The sequence below is a fragment of the Nicotiana attenuata genome, unplaced genomic scaffold (assembly GCF_001879085.1).
Source record: "Nicotiana attenuata strain UT unplaced genomic scaffold, NIATTr2, whole genome shotgun sequence".
Classification (NCBI taxonomy): Eukaryota; Viridiplantae; Streptophyta; class Magnoliopsida; order Solanales; family Solanaceae; genus Nicotiana; species Nicotiana attenuata.
Window position 1 is genome coordinate 561,196 of NW_017670545.1, and position 14,260 is coordinate 575,455.

The window sequence follows — 14,260 nt, forward strand, 5'->3', positions numbered from 1 at the left end:
GTGCGCCAATGCCACGTGTAATGCCTCTATTTGAGGGAAGTTTACCGGGTATTGTACAAAAGTGATCCTATAGGCGAACAAACCTAGGACCCCCCTTTTATTCCCGTTTGAATAAACTTTACGTATTTATGTGCTTTGTTTCTGTAATGACTAATTAACAAAAAATGAGTTTGGCCGGGACCTACATTTTTGGACTTCGAGGGGTGCCTAACACCTTCCCCTCAAGGTTATTTCGAGCCCTTACCCAATCTCTCGTACCGCAAACTGGTTTCATGAGTTAATTGTTCTAGGTGCCCTTACACACCTTAATCCGTTAGGTGGCGACTCTTCGAATCTCATACCCAATTCCCAAAAGGAAAGGTGTTGTCCCAAAGTGTCGAAACCCGGACTCCGCGAGGAAAAAGGGAGCGCGACAGCATAGCGACTCTGCTGGGGATATTTTAGGCTCTTACCATAACGAACTTGTTTTTATGAATTAATCTTAAGCATGCTTTATTCTGTTAATGCATGTGCACCCTTTCCCTTTCCCTTTCCCTTTTATTTGGATTTAATTGCTTATTTCTCAAGCATATATGATTTCCTTTATCTCCTGAAACTGACCTATCTCCTTGTTTTTTTTTGTAACCGTCTTTCAATTATTTAAATACTGCATTTATTATTTTTAAATATGCAAATACTTGACAACATGCTATTTATTGTTGCATAAATCATGCTCAACATCATATTCCACTCGTGCGTAATTAATCCTATAGCAACGCTTGATGAGTGTTTGCGCTCTTCCTATATATCACCCTTTTAATTTCGGAAAGGCGTATTTGCGGTAAAACTAGTCGATCAGCGGTGCATTCAACGGTTCCGTCCCTTTCCCCCTCAAGTTGTCCGCTTGAGGGTCCTAGTCTAGACCTCTATGGTAACCTTACTCTGATCAATTATGCATGCATCATGGTCAAACATAGCCAGGTTAATATGTTGTCCACATAATAACCCTTTAAGACAAGCTCACCCAAAAGTCCATGGGGTTTTCCATAATCCCAATGGACACAACCACGATTGTGTGCATTAATTTGGAGAAATACGTGCCAATATGCTAATCATTGTTGTTTAAATAGACGAACCTGGAGGGGGAAAGGGCCTAACTATACTTGTTTTGTAGAAAATGAGGCATGAAGTCCCCAGGTTCGGCATGGTCGGTAGCATACCTTCACTGTTTCTAGATTAGTGGAGAGATCTCCCCTCAATTGACCAAAATCATGTGAAACGAGTCTTAGGAAATTTGCCTTCTCTGTTGGATCTTCAGCCAAACAAAATGTTGATCGAGGCTGCCACCATGTTCTGGGACAAAGAAAGGGCTGTGTTCCGCTTTGGAAACATAGAAATGACGCCTCTCTTGGAAGAAATTGGAGGATTCGCTGGGTTGCATTGGGACAACCTTGGTTTATTGGCACCAGAAAATCGCACCACTAGGGGATTTTTGACGATGATGGGGTTAAAGAAGAATGATGACTTGGAGTGCCTGAAAAGATCCTACATACCTTTTGACTTCCTCTATGAACGATACGGTCACAGCAGCTCTTTCCGTATTTTTGATGATGAATTCTCCATCACCTCTTTGGGTTGGATTCATCGTAGGTTTTTGTGTTCATTGTGTGTTTCTTGGGCATGCTAGTGTTCCCAATCCAAGGGGACAGAATCCACAGCAAGTTGGCCATGGTGGCCAAAACTTTGATAGACGGGATCGAGGGGCAGACATATACCATTGCCCCTATGATCATTGCAGATATGTACTGGGCCTAGGAACGCTGTCAGAAGGGGTTCAGATTCTTCGAGGGTTGCAATTTGCTGCTGCAAGTTTGGCTGGTAGAACATCTCCAAAACGGTCAATACCGTGAGGAATTTCAACGAAGGCCGTGGAATGATCACATAGCCTTCCATCATCCCAAGAGAATGACCTATATCCCAGACATGTTTGCTCAACCTAAGGATGCTGTGGGAGTTTTTTAACAAGTTAACTGAGGACCAGGTTCAATGGATGTTCGAGTGGTTCCCTACCGACGAGTTCATCATCAGATCTAGGGATGTTCCCCACTTGGTATTGCTTGGGTTAAGGGGCATATACCCTTATTCTCCCCTCAGGGTTATGAGACAGGCAGGTTGGAGACAGGTCATACCGCGAGTCGCTAAAATGAGTCACTTCATAGCCGATTTCCAGGGTGACGCCATCCCATATAAAAATGAAGCACAACATATGTGGCACTTGAAGATTATCGTGGAAAAGGATACCATCGAGCCAGATCGATATCATGTGGGTCATACATACTTTTACTCCTCATGGTTGGATGATAACATAGCAGGGATCTTCGAGCCAAGGGTTGGTCCAGGAAACAGGGCCATAGACGAAGTTGCCGAAGCACAGGTGAAATATAACAAATTGCGCAAACGAATTCGCGAGTTTGAAGCTGAGCATATGGAGCAGCATAAGGCCGATATGGAAATGATCAAAGAGTGGAAAGAGAGGGCTACTAAATCCAGCGAAAGGCTGAAATATTTAGAGTATAGTCTGATGGAATTGGAAGGGAAAATGAGAAATAGAGTCACCAATTGCCAGAACATTGAGGGAAAAGAAGGAGGACATTTGGCGAGGGCATTCTTACTGTTGAACCTGTGCGAACTGGGGGAATTAATCGAAAAGAGCATCCAGTCTGGAGAGCGTCCTTCGGGGACCAAATAGATTAGGTTTACTTGCTTTCTAAATGTAATAAGGCCAAGTGCCATTAGTGACATTATCTTATTTAGAATCTTTTTGGGTCATCTATTGTTTACATTAATGAAATGAGGCAATTATTGGCACTAAATTTCTCCAAATCTATTTGTCGCTAGGCCTGCCTCGGGCACAATGGGGCTCCCAAATTAGGACGCAAATTTACATTCCCACAATATGTGCTTAAATACTGTAAACTTTTTAGAATTGTTACTGACTTGGATACCTTTTGTTTTCTTTCTTTCTTTTGATTATTCCCATTCCCCAAAGGTTGTGATGTTTTAAGCGTCAACACCACACAAGAGGGGGGGGGGGGGGGTGATTTGTGTGGTACCCAATTTTTGCTCTAGAAGAACCCTGTTCTTCTAGATGTACTAACTACTGCTGTTTGCGGAATAATAAATACAGAAAATAAAGAACACATAGATTTTTACATGGAAAACACCTGGCTCAAAAGGTGAAAAAACCACGACCTACTACTCAGTAGGATTTTCCCAAACTTCCACTAATATCACTGAGCCAAAACAGCATTTACAAAACTCTTGTAAACCTAAGGATTAAACTCTAATCCCGTTGTGGCACACAGCCTCAACTGTTGCGACAACTTCAAGTTAACTCTAACTTGAATGCTCAAAGTACCTAATACAATTGCTTCTATGAAAGCTAAAAGGTACAAGTTTAAATCACCTACTACAAATGAACTAGAATAAAAGAAAGACACAATGGAATTGGTTCTTCTATCTTGTCCAAGTAGCTTCAGGAATGCACACTTAAATCTCACATAAATTGCTTGCAAAATTGCCTCGCTCTTTTGCTCTCAATTTATTTTAAATTCTGCGTTTGTGCAATACCTGTAAAAGAGACCAATCACTGTTATTTAATGAGTTAGTAATTGGAGTTTGATTAAGACTCAATTGCTGATCTTCCATCGAAGTTGAGTCCTTGAACAACACAACCTCTAACCCTATCCTTTATCCAGATTGTGTTCTCTTCTCATAAGGAGACTTTCTCTCCTTATCCCATATGCAACCTTTTGTATCAGTTCAGGAGATATTGCTGCTTGATCAATGGACTTATCTCTTTCACGTGCATCTCACATGTATAGGTTGACAAACACTGTGCTTCACATGATGGACCTGTTCCATGACTGAGTTCATTTGTCATTCTTCAAAACTTCACCTGTTCCTGGGCCAACAAATTCCCCCTTTTTGATGATGACAAACTCTGTGCTTTTCACTGATCAAAAACTTGTAAGAACTCAGGCTTAATTATAATTTAACTTAGAAATTTTACTTCTCATCAAGGACAAGGTTAATTAGGTTATATATATCACTTAATTCAGAATAATGAGTAAACTTAATTCAGAATAATGAGTAAAGCACAATATCATCTCTTCCCCCTTTTGGCATCATCGAAAAGTTGCATACACAGTGTGAAACCTAGACTTTAATAAGTACTCATGGCCACTGGGGCAACTGCAAGTGAAATCATAGTGCAATTATCAATAATCAACACACATATTTAAACTATTAAGATCAGAATCATCATTGAACAAGAGAAAACAGCAGTTGTCATTGATAAAGATATGGTTCCACAAACAGTCCACAAAAAGAAAGAAAAACTTCCAAAACATGAGCAAAAAAAAACAGAAACATCCCTTATCCGGGTCACTGAGGTTCACTGGGGGTACTAGACTGGTTCTAAAGACAAGTGCTGGAAGAACTAGAGCTTGGAGGAACTAGAGGGTTGAGATTGGAGAAGGTTTAGCATATTCTGAAGCATTCCATCACTCTTCTCCTTTTCTTTTGCTAGCTCAGTTCTAAGGCCATCTCTCTCATTCTCCAATTCAGCCACGCGTGCCTTGAGCCTAGAAATTTCATCATCCTTAGTTCTACACTCTTGAACCAAGGCCCTAACCTTGTTGTTGATGGGTGTCCTCAGAGATGAACCAGGTTCAACTGGGATGACATTGACAGGATAGTCACAAGCCAGTAGGGTCTTAACACCAAAATGCTCCTTGCTTGATGCCATTTCCCATTTCTTCAAAGGCACCTTTAGCTTGTCCAGCACAGTAGTCAGTATGAACCCATATGGAGTGGCATGAGCCTTGGAGCCATTAATGACCCTATCTAGTAATTTGACAATGAAAGCAGGCCAGTTGATATGTATTCCTCTCTCCGAGCACTCCATAAGAACCAGGTCCATGTAATTTGCAGTGTGCCCCCTCTCCTGTCTGGGCAGCAGACACTTGTTGACAAATTCAAACAAGACCTTGTGTTTAGCTCTCATTTCACTTTTCTGCACAAATCTGGCTTCAGGCACTTCTCTCTACTCACAGAATCTCCTAGTGATTTCAAGAGCAGTAGGGAGAGACTCCAGACATGGCCACCTTTGCCTTGTATAATTATCATACCCTTCAGTAGGTATGTCCAGGATCTCACCAGGTTTGACTGCATCAAACTTCACTCTTTCTCCTCTCACCAGGCTGGTGACTTCTCCATCTTTTACAGCAACATTGGCCATAAACTCAATCAATTCATTCCTGGCCAGCCTCCCATCCATTTCAAGGACCATGTCCTTCCAACCTTGTGCAGCTAAAGCATCCACCAGTCTTCTCATCCCTGGTTCTTCCAGGTCTTTCAACAGTCTTCCTTTCAGAATTTTTCTCCTGCCAAAGATGGCAAACTTATCCAGCTCCTCCTCAGATTCCTCTTCTTCTTCTTCACCGCTCAACTCTTCATCTTCTTCAACAATTTTCTTTTGCTTACTTTTCACAGCAGACCTTGTCCTCTTGGCTAATAAGGGTTCACCAGACACAGGTTCACAGGAAGACTTCTTGGTAGAAGTCTTGGATCTTGTAGGTTTTGGTGAAGGAACCTCTACTGTTGTTCCTCTTTCTTGATGAACCAGTTCCGTCTCCTCTTCTTCAGTAGTCTCAGAGGACTCTGCAACTTTTTTCTTTCCCTTCTCCCTTTTCTTTTTCTTGCTTTCTTCCAGAGCTTTTTGAAGGTCAGCTTCACTTTGGCGAACCCTGCTTCTTGTAGCTCGTTCCTTAGGTACTGAAGGGGCAGTAGATTTAGGGGGTGAGGTTTTTCTTTTCTTGGCTGGCTTGAGAACAGTTGGGGCCTTTTGTGAGATAGACTTGCGTTTCTTTGGGTCATAACTTGCCCCAACCCTTTTCAGGATATCAGCCAGAGTTTCCTCAGCAGATGAACCAGGTTCATCTCTTTGTTTGCTCAAATGAACCAGCCCTTCAGCTGCTTCCCCAGAACCACTTCCCCCTGACTTGAAGCCACTTTCTTCTTTAACTCCACATATAGCAAGAACTTCTCCCTTTCCTTTTCCCCTCACTTCACCACCTCATCCCTCTCTCTCTTTTCCTTTTTTACCTCCACTCCTACTCGATTCAGCCAACAATACATCTTTAACAGGTCCAATTAGAACAAACCTGTTTTCTATGTTTTTAACTTCTGAAGAACCTACCTCAGGAGTTTCTTGAATTTTCTCAGTGTCAGAAGACCCATGTTCTTCACCTTCACTAGCAGAAATAAATGATTCAGAGTCAGAACTGGAATCAGACTCTTTAGCTGGGGATTCCCTTTTTTGGATAGCTTTCAACCTCTCATTTAAAACTTTCCTCAAGGCTCCAGATGGTACAGATTTTCTAGCCAACATTTTCTACCTTCGAAGCCTAGGTTTTGGGGATTCACTAGAAGGAGTAGATGAGGATGAATTAGAGGGGGATGGTGGTCGAGGAGTGCCAGGATGATCTTGTGGGTTAGACATGGTTCTTCGTTTATGGAGGAGTTTTGGGAATTTCTGAGAAGAAAGGCGATTTGGAATTTCTGGAGAGAGAAGCGATTGAGGATTCTTGGAGAAGAGGAGCAATTAAAACATGAGATATAATTTTTGACGGTTTTAGAATGAAGAAGAGAATAAGAGATGTGGTGTATATTTAAAGACAATTAGTCATTAATGCAGTAACGACATCCTTTCAAGAGGTCAATTAGAAGTCTAATCAGCCTGGAATTCCAATCCTTTAATGATTATTTTGGCTTCCCTAGATATTAGGCAAAAATTACAGTTTTTAGAGTTCTAAACGAACGAAACTGGTTCAATGCCTCAACGGATAGAATTTTCAAGGAATTTGACAAGTATAGGACTTCTGCTCATGATTGAATTGTTAATCTTTCTAATTATGCAAAGCATTGAAAACATACCTGAACTTTCATATGAGCTCATACTGATGAACCAGGTTCTTCATATAGAACTCTCTTGAACATGCCTCAAATGCCATAATAGAAAAAACTTTGTAAGATATCAGAGATCAGTGAATCATATGTACACATGTCATAGGAGTATACTATTTAAAGTATGAAACTGAGTAAGAATTAATCTAGATATTTCCACACAGTTAGTACTCCTAACCATTTTTTTTCATTGTGCATTCTGAACTGGACGTATTAGGTGATATTAATCATCCCTAATTCCAACCTGTTCCTCTCAAAGTTTTCTCTACTCAATGCTTTAGTGAAAATGTCAGCAATTTGCTTATCAGTAGCACAAAATTCTATGGAGATCAGTCCTTTCTCATAGTTATCTCTTAAGAAGTGGTGTCTAACATCTATGTGCTTAGTCTTTTTATGATGAATAGGGTTCTTTGTCCTACTTATAGCACTAGTGTTGTCATAGAATATTGGAATACAACAACTTCAATACCAAAATCTACCAGCTGTTGTTTGATCCATAACAATTGAGCACAACAAGAGGCAGGAGCAACATACTCAGCTTCAGCAGTAGATAAGGCCACTGAGTTTTGCTTTTTGGTAGCCCATGACACAAGACATGAACCAAGAAAGTGTGCCATACCTGAGGTGCTCTTCCTATCCACCAGAAAACCTGCATAATCAGCATCAGCATATCCTACTAGATAAATTGCTACCTTTGGGATACCAAAGACACAGATCAGTCATGCCTTTCAAGTATCTTAGTATCCTTTTGACAGCAGTCAAGTGAGACTCTTTAGGATTTGCCTGAAAGCGAGCACAAAGCCCTACACTGAAAACAATGTCAGGTCTGCTAGCAGTAAGATACAGAAGTGAACCAATCATACCCTATACAACATTTGATCAACGGATGAACCAGGTTCATCAATATCTAACTTAGTAGCAGTTGCAATGGGTGTGTCTCTTTCTTTAGAATCTTTCATTTTAAACTTCTTGATTAGCTCCTTTGCATACTTCTACTGGTGGATCATGGTTCCATTTGGACTTTGTTTGATCTGTAAGCCTAAGAAGAAATTAAGCTCACCCATCATGCTCATTTCAAACTCACTCCCCATTAATTTTGCGAAGTCCTTACTCAGCTTATCAGTGGTGGCCCCAAAGATTATGTCATCAACATATATTTGTACAACAAGGAGACCCTTACCTTTTTCCCTTAAGAATAAGGTACTATAAATTTTACCTCTTTTGTACCCATGCTCCAGCAAGAATTTGGACAATCTTTCATACCATGCTCTTGGGGCCTGCTTGAGTCCATAGAGAGCCTTGTCTAGCTTGTACACATGCTCAGGACATTCCTTGCTTTCAAACCCTGGAGGTTGTTTCACAAACACTTCTTCTTTCAGGTAACCATTCAGGAAGGCACTTTTGACATCCATTTGATGAAGAGTGAATTCCATGTGTGCTGCAAAGGCTATGAGGAGTCTGATTGCTTCTAGTCTTGCAACTGGTGCAAAAGTCTTATCATAGTCTATGCCCTCCTCCTGGATGTAACCTTGGACCACCAAACTTGCCTTGTTTCTTGTAATAGTTCCATCTTCATCAAGTTTGTTCCTAAAGACCCATTTTGTACCAATAACTGATTTGTCTTTGGGCCTTGGAACTAGATGCCAAACTTGACTTCTCTCAAATTGATTGAGTTCATCTTGCATTGCATTGACCCAATCTGCATCCTGCAAAGCCTCAACAACATTTTTAGGTTCAATAAGAGATAAAAATGCATCAAGCACCATTGTGATCTGTTTTTGACTCCAGATGTTGGATCAGTGATAATGTTCTCAATGGGATGAGAACTTTGATACTTGTGAGGTTTCACAATCAACTGGTTTCTACTAGATGTTTCTCCCATGTTTTGTTGCTGAGGAACAAGGTCATGAACATGTTCCTTTAAGGGATTTATTTTTACTCTTTGATTAGTTCCCCCTGCCAGGTTGCCTTGGATGGAAGAACCTGTTCCATCACCTGTTCCTTCAGTTGGTGCCACTTTGACTTGTGCTGAGGCTTCAGTCAAGTCCTTTACCAATCCAATGGCTTCATCTTCATATTCCTGCCTCTCAGAAAGAATGTTAGTTTCATCAAACTACATGTACACTTTCTTCTACACAAAAAGTTCTTTTAATAAACACTTTATACGCTTTGCTATGTGAAGAATATCCCAAGAATACTCCCTCATCACTTCTGGGATCAAACTTGCCTAGGGAGTCTTTTCCATTATTGTCCACATAGCACTTACAACCAAATGCCCTAAGATGGGATATGTTTGGTTTTCTCCCTTTAAGTAACTCATAGGGAGTCTTCTCTATAAGAGGTCTAGTCATGCATCTATTGATTATGTAGCATACAGTGTTTACAGCCTCTGCCCAGAAGCTGTGAGGCAGTTTGCTAGAAAGCAGCATGGTCCTAGCCATGTCCTCAAGAGTCCTATTCTTTCTTTCAACTACTCCATTTTGTTGAGGAGTCCTAGGGGCAGAGAAATTATGATCTATACCATTTTCATCATAGAATTCAGCAAACTTGGAGTTTTCAAATTCAGTTCCATGATCAGACCTAATGGATGCAAGTTGATTTCCTAATTGTTTTTGAGTTTTTCTAACAAATGCAGTAAACATGTCAAATGCTTTATCTTTGGAAGTGACACGACCCAAACTGGAGGGCCATGACTAGCACCCGACCATACTTACTGAGCACCAACATACATTTTATCTAACCTTCTTTATTATCTTTTAGGGCTGACGAGATCAATATAAATGGTAGACATGGGTCGTGGACAACCAACAATAAAATATGATGGCATGAACATACATAAAATGGGATGACTAGACAATCAAGAAACTAGATATAAGGTACGAGCTACCACGCTACCATGAGAGACTATACAACAAAAACCAGCCGACAAGGCCTACCAAACTATACATGAGTCGACACCTGTCTATGAGCCTCTAAAGGAACATAAGTGTTGCAAAATAGCCAGAACAGGGCCCCGACATACCCATAATGTCTATAACAAAAATGCATACCAAGACCACGGCAAGTCCGAAGAAGGGATCTCGCCAATCACCGCTGAACTGGACAACCTACTATGGTGGGGGAGCTGCGCCTGCCTGTCTATCAGGACCTACAGCACGACATGCAGCGTCCACAAATAAAAGGACGTCAGTACGAATAAAGTACTGAGTATGTAAGGCAGGGAACCATAAGTACGAACAGTAATGTAAGCAGGGATAGAGAATAAACAACCTGTAACATCTGGGTACTTCTGAGGGCTACTGACATGAAATGCGTGATACATATATATATATACATAAAATTTTAAAACATACTCCTCTGTGGGCATCATCATCATCATATCGTACCCGACCGTAATAGGCTCGGCAAAAACGTACCCGACCATCATAAGGCTCGGTAGAATCGTACCCGGCCACGTGGAGCTAGATAAAACCCAACTGATCAGTGGTTGCACAATAGAGTGCCATACCCGGCCGTCTATAGCGCGGCTCGGTAGATTAAAATAGATACATATATATAATGCATGATCGACTCATGGACTCACGTTCTAAACCTTTCGGAGTGACGTAAGGTCGGTATCCTGTGTACACGTTATTAGGACTAACTCTTCACTATGAACCTTATAAGAATCAGGAAGTACCAATAACATTGATAACATAAGAACAAGAGAAGCAACATCAACATCATTCGTTCCATAAGAGGGGAAACAATGTAAGTACTGCTAGCTTCTAAGAGTAGAGTATCTTTGGAAGCTCGTTCATTACATTATGTACAATCGGAGTCGTGCAAAGGAAGGAAAGGGATAGCCTAACATACCTTGTATATACTGCCCCAATCTCAAGCTATGCAATTTTTACGACTCCTTAGTCTTACTTGTTGGATAACTCAGCCCTTATCTTGGTTCTTCAAACTCTAGGGTTTACCCCCAATTTGAACTTGAAAGAGAGGGAAAATCAATTAGGGTTTGTGGATAATCTTTGGGAGGAATTTTGCAGGGGCTTAGGTCTGGTTATTTGTGAAATATAATGAGGGATATATTGCAGGAGATAAGCCTTTTAATGGGCTCTTTGTCTGACCCGAAATTGCCTCTTTTTGGGCTATTATTTAACCAAGTAGGTGACCCACCTACTTGTCACCTAGTAGCTTGTGCAGTCTCGCAAAAATGTCTATATCTCTCTACTCCAATGTCGTATTGATAAAAGGTTAAATGCGTTCGAAACTAGACTCATAGATCTTCAATTTGGTGGGTATATCACCCCATAATTCCAAGTATATTGGGAGAAAAGCTTAATAACATTTGACCTAAAGTTTAAGTAAACTATGAACCTAAGTTGCAACAACTCTTGTCAACTTTTGTTTCATAACTCGTTTGACTTCAAGACTATGATACGGATATTTTATGATTCATATACCTTAAATACGACCTCTTGAGAGTATTAAGCACCCCTAGGTTTACCCAAAAATACGTCTGACAACATCCTAGATTCGTTTAACTTCTAATACTTGTTAACCACCCTTATACACCTTTGTATCATTTAAGACCAATAGGATTAACCTCTTATCATCTTAAAGATAATCTCTTCATGGATTTACGTCGACGACCTTATGGAATGAACTAACGTATGTGAATATGGGTTGTAACAGGAAGTTAGAAATAGAACCTAGGTAAATCTAGAATAGTCATTAACAAGCACCATTACATATTTCTTTCCACCTCTGCTCATGGTTCTCATTGGACCACAGAGATCCATATGGACCAGTTCCAACGACTTGGTTGTGCTTACCATTTTCTTGCTCTTGAACGATGATCTTACCTGCTTCCCCCTTGCACATGCCTCACAAACTTTGTCTTCCTTGAACTTGATGTTGGTTAACCCTATCACCAAGTCCTTAGAGACTAATTTGTCTAGATGATTCAGACTGGCATGACCAAGTCTTTTGTGCCACAGGAGGGGATCATTAACCAACACACTTAGGCAAGTGATTTCATTTTCTGAGAGAGTGGACAATTCTACAATGTAAATATTGTTAACTCTCTTTCCCTGCAAAACAATCTTGTCAGTGGTAAGATTTATCACAAAGCATTTAGTAGAGGTGAATGCTACCAGGTTACCTCCGTCACACAGTTGTGACATACTAATCAGGCTATATTTCAAGCCATCTATCAAGTAGACATTCTCAGTGGAGTGAGAGTCTGTCTTTCCTACCTTTCCAACCCCAATGATCTCACCTTTCTTTCCATTACCAAAGGAGACATTACCTCCTTTTAAGTCCTCAAGTGAAAGGAGCTGGTCCTTGTTCCCAGTCATATGTTTTGAGCAGCCACTTTCCATATACCATATTTGGCTACTTCCTTTCACTTGGACCTGCAAAAAGAGATCAAGGGTTAGTCTTAGGAACCCAAACTAGTTTGGGTCCCTTTCTATAGGCAAAAGGATGAATCAAATTCTTTCTTGCCCGCCCAGGCAGCTTATTTTTTTCTTGAACAAAGGCTTTATTCTTTTGACTGGCCTTTACTTTTGCATTACATTCATTTTTGTAATGACCAGTCTTGCCACAGTGTGTGCATATTTTATTCTCAGGAAGTGTGAGGTACTTGATTTTAGGGTCCCACTTTGGTGCTTGAGTCCCATAGCCAAGTCCTCTTTTGTTGCTACTATGGTGCTCTTGCAACCAAGAAAGTGCATTAGAAGCCTTGTTCCATTTGCAAGTTATGTCTAGTTCATGTTTTACTTTTCCTAAGTTTTCCTCTAAAGTGAGATATGTGTGATCAGCTTTCTTCTTTCCTGTTCCTAGTTTCAATTTTAAGTTTTCAGACCTAAGTTCTAGGACACTAGTGTCAAGTTGAAGAACCTGGTTCTTTAACTCAGCATTTTTGCTATCACTCTCATTAGCCCTAGACTCTAGACTTTTGCATTTTGCTTTTAGGATCACACATTCTCTAGACAGATCTTCCTTTTCATTGTTAATTATCTCAGACTCATCAATGAAGTCTAGTAATAGCTCAACCAGCCTTTCTTTAGATAGAAATTTAATCTTGTCTTTTAGATGAAGAATACTTACCTCTTGTTCATCATCTGATTCTCTGATGGCCATAAGAGCCTGTTCATCTCCAGCTTCATCCTCTGAGTCCTCATCTGATGTTTCTCCCCAGGCTGCAACCATAGCTTTTGTTGATCCTTTGTTCCTCTTTGGTTGAACCTGTTCCTTCTTCCTGTTCCTTCGTTCAGCCCTTTCTTTCTTCCACTCAATTTCCCATTGAGGACAGTTCTTGATCATGTGATCAGTCTTACCACACTTGTAGCACTTATTGGTTTGTTTCTCAGGAGCCTTTGGTTTGTTGAAGGTTGTACCTCTTGAAGAACCCTTTCCTCTCATCAGGTACTTTTTGAAATCTCTTGTGATCATAGCTATTTCATCATCCTCCAGATCTGAAACTTCAGCAACTCTGAGAGCTAGACTTCTTTCCTTCTTGGGTGTATCCATCTTCATGGTTTGCCTTCTCAGTTCATAGGCAGTAAGATTTTCAATTAGTTCATCCATCTTGAGGGTGGCAATATTTTTAGATTCCTGAATAGCAGTGATTTTGCTTTCCCATGAGACTGGCAGAACCATTGTCAAGATTTTCTCAACGTTGTCTTCTTAAAAAATAATCCTTCCAAGAGACTTAAGTTCATTTGTCAGTGTAGTGAACCTAGTATACATCTCTTGGATAGTTTCTCCTTCCTTCATAGTAAAATTTTCATATTGAGAATACAGCAGTGTTCCTCTAGACCTCTTCACTTGAGGTGTTCCTTCATGAGCCACTTGCAAAGTGTCCCAAATTTTCTTAGCAGTGGTACAGCTTTGAATTCTGCTGTACTCGTCTGGACCTAGTCTACATACAAGCCATTTCTTTGCTTTGGCATTTTTCTCCCACTTCTTCAGGTCTTCAGCAGTGCAATCAGCTCTTGTTTTGGGCACATCAACTCCTTCAGCATTCTTCTTTGTGGTTGCTAGGGGACCATCAATGACTATGTCCCAGAGTTCATAGTCTTCCCCTATGATGTGATCTCTCATCCTGTTCTTCCACCAGGAATAGTACTGACCATTGAAAAGTGGAGGTCTAGCAGTGAATTGCCCTTCCCGAGTTCCCAGGTGGTGCACTCATGTTGATCTTCTCCTAAGGTGTTAGCCTCTTCAAGGGTAACCTGCTCTGATACCAATTGATGTT